Raw genomic sequence first — 10,025 nt, forward strand, 5'->3', positions numbered from 1 at the left:
TTAGAGTCTGATTGGCATTGTTGCTAAAAAAATACTTATTTTTAGAAGCACTTTTTAAAATGGCTTTTTAGAAAAGTGCTTTTGAAAAAATAATAATTTGTATTTGACTAATTCATTTGAAAATATTTTTGATACGCATATTGTGTTTGATTAATCTTTTTTAAAAAGTAGTTTTGAGAGTCAAATTACGAAAAATGACAAGTATCAATGCAATTCTAATATTAAGATTATTTTATAAAAATAAATTATTTAAATATCTATTACAAAATTTTGAATTAAATTTTTATTTTTGTTAAATTAAAATGTACATAGTCAAATTTTCAATCAATATTATACATAGATAAATAAAAAATAAATTAAATATTGATATAATATTAACATAATATTTAAATATAATTAAAATATCAAGCAAAATAAATTTAAAAAATCATTCCATAAATTAAATCATCACATACGAAAATTCACCACAACAATAAATAAATGTAAGAGATATATTGATATATATATATATATATATATATATATATATATATATATATATATATATATATATATATATATATATATAGCAAGGATAGTTTGGTCTTGAAAAAAATAATTTTCTGTTTTTGCTTCTATTTTTTAAGAAGCAAAATTTTTTATCTTCTCCCCAAAAACAGAAAAATTGCTTCTACTTCCAATTAAAAGCAGTTTTATTGATTAGTCAAACACCTTAATTTTTTCAAAAAATATTTTTGTCTCAAAGCAATTGCTTTTGATCTCCTAACCGCAATGCCAGCTCTTATTCTTCTTTTAACGGATGAATTATTTATTCTTTATAAGAAGAATTCCTACGTTTTGAGCAACTATTTTCTGGTACTAACTTACCGTACGAGTGTTACGATACTCTATATCGATAGAACTTATCAAGCAACATTCACTGATATATTTGCTCTTGCATCCCTGATCTTAGGTGACCTGCATCTCTGATTTTATGTATTTAATAAAAATAATATACATTTATTTTAGACTTTCTGTGGCAGATTTTCTAGGTTTTATTAATGTAGTGACTCATAAATGGAAGAATATCCTTCAATTATTTTAGACATGCAAGAATAATGGATCACAAGGACTATAAAATATGAGCAATTAAAGGTGGAAATGATTAAATAATTAGACTTAATCAATTCCTTAACGAAATACGAAATAAATAAAGGACATTAAAAAGGATAAAATTAAAGAAAACAGTTTGCCGCCAGTTCACCACCATTAAGTTTTAGCATTATCATTGATTGCACAGCTATAAAATGATTATAAAACTGGAGATTTTCTCTAAATGAGTATGAAGATATCATGACAACATCAACTTTCAAGATATTCAGCTATTTGATTCTTAATTCAGAAAAAATAATGGCCCAAACTTTAGTTTAAGGAGCTTGAACTTGCTCCAGCTTTCATACTTTACTATTCGAAAAAATATGACAAATAAAAAGAGTATATACTTTAGATAATTGGTTTGAGTGAATATAGAAGCAAATTTTTGATAGCATCCATCTCGACTCCTTCTTCTTGCCTTTGTTCAATTGATGGATGAAATCTTTCCTAAAAATTACTATGTATGGTCGTGGATTTCATAAAAGAAATTAATATATAATTTTGATTATATCAACAACAAAGTCGTTGTAGTATAGTGGTGAGTATTCCCGCCTGTCACGCGGGTGACCCGGGTTCGATCCCCGGCAACGGCGATTATTTTTTATTTTTCTGTTTTCACTTTTCATTTTCAGCAGACAGCAAACTGGCCGAAAAGAATTTGACCCAATTATCACTTTTCATTTTCAGCAGACAGCAAACGGGCCAAAAAGAATTTGACCCAATTATGAATTGAGTGTGGTCCGACCCACTTACGCGGGCCTGAAGATTTCTGTACTAGTAACACCACCAAAGAAGAATCTATAAGAAAGCTGCAAAACAAAACATAATATCATGAACTTGCATAAGATCTTTCCTAAAATTAATGGAAAATATACCTAAATACACATCCTATTTTACCATAATCTCTAAAAAATTATTATTTTAAAAAATTCAGAAAATCCCCTCTCGGATACATCATTCCCGTCTCGCTAATATATCTTTAACCCTCTTTGAGATACATCCCTCCCCTCTCTGATACATCATTCCCCTCCCGAATATATCCTTTCCCTTTGGGATACATCTCTCCCTCTCGGATCCATCCCTTCCTTATGTATCCGGATGTCCTATCCCTCTATGATACATTACTTCCCTCTTGGATACATCTCTTTTCTAGTATCCGGATGTCTGCTGATATATCCGGGAGTCTATCCAAAATTCATAAATTTTAAGTAATTTTTATAATTTAAAAAAAAGTAAGAAAATAATATAATTAGCTTTTAATACTATGAGATTTATGTAAGTTACATAATGAGCAAAAGGCTAGGTTGCTCAAAATCAAATAATATGTGGATATGGAACAATGTCTATCACGGCAAGGTCAGTTACTCACGTGCGAACATGTCCTCCTTCCTACAGTACATAGCAGAACTAGATTGGGACACCGAGACCAAACTTTAGACCACATCTCACTGGGAACTTGTGTGGACTGAACACTCTAATTTAATCTCCCTTGTCTCCTCATCTCCCATATTTCCTTTTCAATGCCTTCTTTTTCTCTATGTTATGGTCTACTTATTTTAAACAGAAAATATTAGCCACTCAATCGTTATTTATTACTCCATTTCCTAAATTAAAATGGTGTTCACATCATTGTACGTGTTTGATTGTATCTGCTGAATAACTTTGTCCATCAATAATTAGGCCGCGGTAGCTAGCATTATTTTTTCTCTCATGAATATTTGTAAAAACCTTGTTAGTAGCTAGTATATGATGAGTGAGCGAGATCTGATCTGTTCTCTCAACCTAGTATCAAGAACAGTTTAAAGTTGGAAATTAAATAAAAAACAAAGGAAAAATAAAAGGACAGAGACAATGACAAAGAAGTCATAATCTAGGATTCTTCATGAGAACAATAAGAAAAGAACCTATATTTACGCCTTGAATACTCACTAGATATTTCCACTATTTAATCTGAAAAAGCACTGTGGTTGATATTTTTATATTTTCGGTTAAGGAAATTAAAGACAATGAAAAAGACCGTTTGATTATAACAATGGTGATTACATTAACAAAATGACCGCTTGCAATTGTTGTCAAAACACAAAATGGTGGGTAAAAAACACTAGGTTAGTCATTGGAACTAGAAGCTGCTTAGTAAAAGTTATCAACAGTAGCCAAAGACCGGGAACATGTTTTTCCTTAAACTTCTAATTTACTTATCGGAGTTTTCTGAGACTAATAATTGGAGCTTCAATAGTATATACTAGTTTTAGTTGAAATTCATAAGATCGATCATCATCGTTCGGTGTAATTTCTAGCTGGAGACATGCCTATTTCTTTTGAAGGGATATTATAAAACCTTAGTTGAAGGTGAAATTCCGGCCGACCGCCATGTATAAATTAAATTAGTCTTACTCAGCGAAGAAAATCTTTTTTTTTTCCCTGGACTCCCAAGTTAGCAAGAAGCATAACAATGTTGGATCCTGAAATTATTCACTTTTTTTCAATTTCTTGTCATCGCGATTGTAATGCATGCACCTTACTATTGTGCAGTTGGAATAATTAAGCCTTGATTTTGCACATTAAACATTAATAACACAATATTATCTATCTACAGATTAAATAGCGCATGCTTGCATCAAAAGACATGTTGTATTGCTCAACTAATACTGTAATACATGACAATAGGGTAAACAAGTTCCAGCCAGTTCACGAGAGATTTATTTATAACACAATAACATAGCCATAATCGTTCAGTTGTCATACATAATTACCTTAATGATATTTTTGCGATATTAGATATGAATCGATCTTTAAGGATCAACCAGATAATGTTTCTGCTATTGTATCATATACTTAAATTCTCTGGATCAATAAATATCATGTACATGTACTGGAGTATATTCTTTCTATTTATTTTTTTTACAAATTTACATGAATCTTAACATACCTTTGTTAATCGGAAAATGGTTTAAAATGTCCTCGAACTATTGAAAATAGTACAAAAAATGTCTCTCATCCATTTATTGGGTCTAAAATGCCCCTGAAATCCACCTTTAGATCCAAAAATGACCTTTTCTTATAACGGAAAAGGTCATGAGTAGCATTTTTATACCATTTTCAATAGTTTGAGAGTATTTTAGGAGGAGTGGATTTCAAAAGGAAAGACTCCATTTACTTTCTACAAATTGCATATGTAAGAACTAGAAGAAAGAAAGGGGCGTTCATATATATATATATATATATATATATATATATATATATTGGAACAATGTCTTTACACTTGTTTGACATCTTTCCTCTCCATAATATTACATTGGGTAGATCATTCATATGTTTTACTACTACAATATTTTGGGGACATTTTCAAATATCTATATGAAGAATACCTTCATCTGAACTAATACTGGGTTGTTGCTTAACATATACACATATATTTTGATGGTATTTGACATTTTTTCATATTTCCTATTTCTGCAAATGTACCAAAAACTTCATCTACCTGTCACGAATGTACAAATATTTCATATCAAAAGATGCGGGGGGAGTTTTCATTCTAATTTTCCGATTAAGAATGTATAGTGTTTGCATGGAATAGAGAGGAATGGCTTGCTGCACTCTCGTGTTTTAAAAAAATGTTAGGAAAATGCATGTCGACACTGGTCGATATACTACAGTCACGTTGGAAAAACACAAGAAATGTTATCTATAATAATCTGTCTTTTCCTGTGGACTCGCTAATTCATGTCACACTCGTCTACCTAGTCACCTTGAGCCCTTTTAGAAATAATTGAGCTTGAAACCTTTTTTTTTTTTTAAAAAAAAAAAGGTGAATAGTACGTACGTATAGTTTAAAGTTAGGTGCGTCTGGTACGGAAAAAAAAATATTTTTCAATTTTTTCATATTAATTTTCTATTATTTTTTAAAAATAATAAATCTAAAGGAAAATGACTTTTCTTGTGGAGATAGGAAAAACAAGTTCTAAGAAGCATTCCATACTGACTATGTCTTTCCCACGCTTTAACACACCTCATTATCTTCATCCCTACACCCTACTTACGTATTATTTGTCTAGATTATATTTACAAATGTATTTAAAATAATATTTTTTTCGCTTACACCCACTTAGTAAGAATGAGGTTAGGAATATCCCAATTTCAGAATTGAATATTAGAGTGCGAAGGTAAAACTACAAGAATCGGAAAACTAGAAATAACGATATGAGAAATTCGAAGAAATAATTCAAAAATTTCTAAGAATTTGATTTTCTAAAACCTTGACAACGTATAGATATATGGATGAAATGTAATTGCTTTACTTGAGAAAACAAATCAAAAAAATTATATTGATATTAATTAATAATATTTTGAGAATTCTTTTGAACCTTTGTTATATACCTTAAAGTAAAACGGAATGGTGAGGAGTGTGCGAAATGGGCTCCTTGGCATCTTCTTTGACACGATATAGTATTGGGTACATTACTATGAGAACAAAAAAGGGTATTGAAGTCGGCCAACTTTGAGAAAGATGATCCAAATTCTGGCATTGTTTAGGCAACACAAGTGACAAATATCTTTGCAAAAGTGGATCTTACTGTGCCATATGGAATCTACCTTAGCTTTAATTTGCACGTACGTTCATGTGTGGCTTGTTTGATTTTCCAGAGATAAGTCAAGATCAAACAGTATAACTATACTGTTTCTTTTGGTCCAGAAAATAAAGCTCTCCAATTTCCTGCTGGTAAAACTGAAGGAGCCATGAAAAGAGAATGTACTATCTACTACTGTAACCTAAAACAGTACAAATCGTTCTAAATTTGTCAGCATACTTTTTTTTTTTCAATTAAACACATTGTAAAATAAATTACATTATCAGTTCACCAAACACATAATTATAGGTAATCATTTATAAAAAAAAGTCTAATTATTAACCTAGAAAACAAAGTAAGTTAGATCTAATCTAAATATATAAGTGGCTATTGTTGTTTTATCTGTCTCCTTATGCACAATAATTAAATTTTGCTGACCAGGAAATGAAACAAAAAATATGATAAATCTATGATATTTATTGTATAAGATATAGTTGATGCTAGATTGATGAAGAATTGCATAACAGATCGAAAGGCTGGCCATTGTTTCCATTACTCAAGTCGATATTTTCGCTTCTGCTTCATTCATACTATCTAAAATGCCCTCATTTCTTGACAGACGGTCGAGCTGGAAAACAACTTTTGAGACGTACTAACTCCTAAAGCAAAGGAAATAAAATAGATAGACTTAAACTAGAATATCTTAAACGTACCCCTCTTTCTATCAAATCTCCCTTGATGACCTCAAGATTAAAAAAGAAGAAGCTATTCCTACATATATAGGAAACAAGGATGTTTAGTGATGAATACCTCTACAAAGATAGACCTCAACAAAGTATTATTTTTTTAAAAAAAAAACTGATCTTTGTTCATACTCAAGTGCAAATTGAATAAGAAGTCTCGCAATATTCTCTTTGTGCACAAATTTACGTACGTTAAATATAATAATATTTGAGGTTTTCAATCTACCCAAGCAGGAAAGATGTAGGATTTTGCTAACCAATCATATGAAGTTGACTTTCCCGAGTTGATGCAAAGTTAACCTGTTAGTCTTAAATTAATCCCATATACTCAGTAATAATAAATATGAACCATAATTTGTTATGTTAATGCTTAAGCCTTAAAGTTGTAATAGTGAAAACAAATCAATTTGGTTTTCTAGGAATATATCTCTATCCTATGTAACCTACAAATATATTAGCCAAACGACTATATTTTCTTTTCATTTAAAATTTTTTATATTTCCATTCCCGGTGCATGTGTCAATTTATTATGATGTTCATTTATGTAGATATAGATTGTTAGGATATTATCCTAGATAACGATGGTAGGGAATAAGGAGTGACTACGGTCTAAATGTTTTTGGACAACCTAGTTTATAAAAGAGAAATAATTCTAAATTTGATATGAATTATTAGTTTCGTTCTTGAATTATTAACAGTATTAAAACATCTCTTTATTTGACTTATTGAACTTAAATACATCCTCGATTTGTCACACAGCAATAGTGGTCTCAAACTCTTATAGGAGTGTGGACTTTTAATAAAAAATCGAGAGAAGTATTAAAAACACCCCTGAATTTGACGAGAATTATATATTAGTTTTGTCCCCAAAACTATATATTGAAAGCCTTAAAAATGCCTATCAACCATAGGAAAAGGTCTAAATATACCCTTCATCCACCTATTTTGCTCAAAATACTCCTCCACTCACCTTTTAGCTCACTTATATTCTTGAAACTAACAACCCTATCTTTATCTTTATTTTTATTTTTAAAATGTTATTTATTACTTGTCATTTTTTTATTGGGTAAAATAAAAACTTCATCCCATCAGATTATTTTCCTATAATTTTGCATCTGAAATAATATGCCTACAATGATCCAAATTTTTTTAAAAAAATTATTACTTAATCATAATTCTTATAATGAATATTTATAATAATTAATAAAAATAGTTGGAGCGTGTTTAAAAAAGAATTTTTTATTAAATTAAATAATGTAAAAAAAATCATTGAACTAATTTTTGACCTCTTGATACTGAAGACTATAATTGTACTGATCGTTGGTTTTTGTGTATTTACATCAAAGTAAACAATTTAACAGTAGGTTATATTCGTTAAACATGTCTTTGACATCTTTTTTTCAATTGTTAATTTTTTGAAAAAATGGTCATGGGATCGGTATATTTTTTCGGAATGGATAAATTCAGAAATAGTATTAATTATTATTCTATTTCTATTTTTATAACCAAACTAAATTAGGACGAAAAATACACAATTGAGATATTTCTAAACTTTCTCATTCCTTTTGCTTTTTTGACAACTACTGCTCTTTCCCATATTATATTGCTTAAAATTAATATTTTGCTTAATACTATATTATTTTAAAAAATATATTTTTAGAAAGAAAATAAAATTAAAGGAACACAATTTCCGTAAGACTTTTGTTTCTAAACTATCACTTTGAAGAATTTAGATTTTCACGGTTAAGAAAAAAGAAAAAAAATTTATTCTCCTAATATTAAAAATATACATCTAATTTCTTTCCATATATTTGTAGGTTCTTTAATTTCCCACATGCATCTCTTCCCATATATTTTAGGAGTCCTTAATATTAAGTACATCTCTTTTCATATATTTTAGGAGTCCTCAAAATATTATAAAATAATGATATAATAATTGTAGGAAAATAGTGAAAAATACAATTTTTGTCTAAAGTAAAATCTTTAATTAAGAACAAAAAATTCAATCAACATTAAACAGCAAAGGAAAGGAAGCATGAGCTTATCACAAACATATTAAACAGAAAATATTGAATTTTTACCTAAATGATTTCAACAATAGTATGTGTGATAGTTACAACATCCATCTCAGTTTAATGGCCCCTTGCAACAATCTCATTACCATACGCACAACAATATCATCCTCGTGATAAGTATCCTTCAGGGTTATGCTATTAGGTATAATTGAAAACTAATATAAGTAAAACTAATTAGTAATAAATCTAATTTTCCGTTCCTTTAAAGCCTAGTAAAATTTATGTGGGATAGTCCTAAACAAAAGTGAATTCTAATTCAAAAGTGAATCTTAAAATTAAATAAACAAATAACACTTCTTTTGGATTTTTTTTGCTATATTTCTTTTGGACTTTTTTTCCCCATCTTTTTGAACGTTTTTGACTATTTTTTGCTCTTTTTTTTGGACGTTTTTTAATAACTTTTTTACTTATTATTTTGTAACTTGTTTGACTATTTTTTTTTATTAGGTCTATTTTAGTTGGAAAAAAATTTTGATATAGGAATTTAATCATAATAAGAAAATCTTCACCATTTAATTTTTGTTATCTCTATTATAGTCAATATTTTATATCATTAAAATAAAAATATAATAATTAAAAAAAATGATGAAAAGACAATTTTATTTAAATTGAAGTCTTTTAATAAAAGAACAAAAAGATCAATCAATATTTTAAAGGCTTTCATGCTTTTAAGATCGTGGAATTGAAGTTGATGTACCAATGATATATGGCATGGAAATACTCTTTAATGTTTGTTTATTTGGTTGTTCTGTTTTATTATTTTTGTTATTTATCTTTTCTTGTCGATAACTTTTAAATCATATGACCGAATATCTCCTAGAGCCTGAATAAGCTATTCCACTCCCAATATGATTAATTAGACAATTTTTTATTGATTCTACTCTAAGTCTATAGATTGATAAAGCAAAGGATCTATATATTTCTAAAATAAATATTTTTATTATTACGGGTGAGTACATGGTTCAACAAATGAAAGATATTTTTTATAATTTTAAATTTTTAAGTAGTAGGAGCGTGATTAAATGATTGTTGCTAAGAGGTATGCATTGGACCTACATTATTTTATTCCAAACAACAGACGTCTTCATCATTCAAATTTGCCTAATATTTAAGGGTACGTAGCTTATTTATAAGTTTTATTTCCATTTTAACATTAAAAAAGAACTTTCAAATTTTCAAATAAAACTCCAAGTTATCAATTATCAAGATTGTAATTTAAGATCTATGACAAAAAAAGAGTGAAAATGCACTATAAAAAAAGACAAGAAGATGATAATATTAGCATGAACACATATATCAAAAGCATATCTAGACGGAAAGCCTCCAAAATAAGCCTTAAATCTATTCATACAAATATAAAAGGACAATTTGCTATTCATGATCAATTAAATCAACGTAATAGAAAAAAAATTGAAACCTGAAAATCACAAAGTCACGTTGAAGACTCAATAATGAAACCTACTTACAAATATAAAAAATAACAATTTGTTATTCCTGATCAATAA

At 28.6% G+C, this 10,025-nt stretch overlaps 1 non-coding gene across 1 annotated transcript; it reads left to right on the plus strand.

Annotated features, from left to right (window-relative positions):
- Positions 1-1,655: 1,655 nt before the first annotated feature.
- Positions 1,656-1,727, plus strand: TRNAD-GUC (transfer RNA aspartic acid (anticodon GUC)). The gene has a single exon. It is a non-coding gene; the product is annotated as a tRNA-Asp (tRNA).
- Positions 1,728-10,025: the final 8,298 nt, after the last annotated feature.

The sequence above is a fragment of the Solanum dulcamara genome, chromosome 11 (genome assembly GCF_947179165.1).
Source record: "Solanum dulcamara chromosome 11, daSolDulc1.2, whole genome shotgun sequence".
NCBI classification, from domain to species: domain Eukaryota; kingdom Viridiplantae; phylum Streptophyta; class Magnoliopsida; order Solanales; family Solanaceae; genus Solanum; species Solanum dulcamara.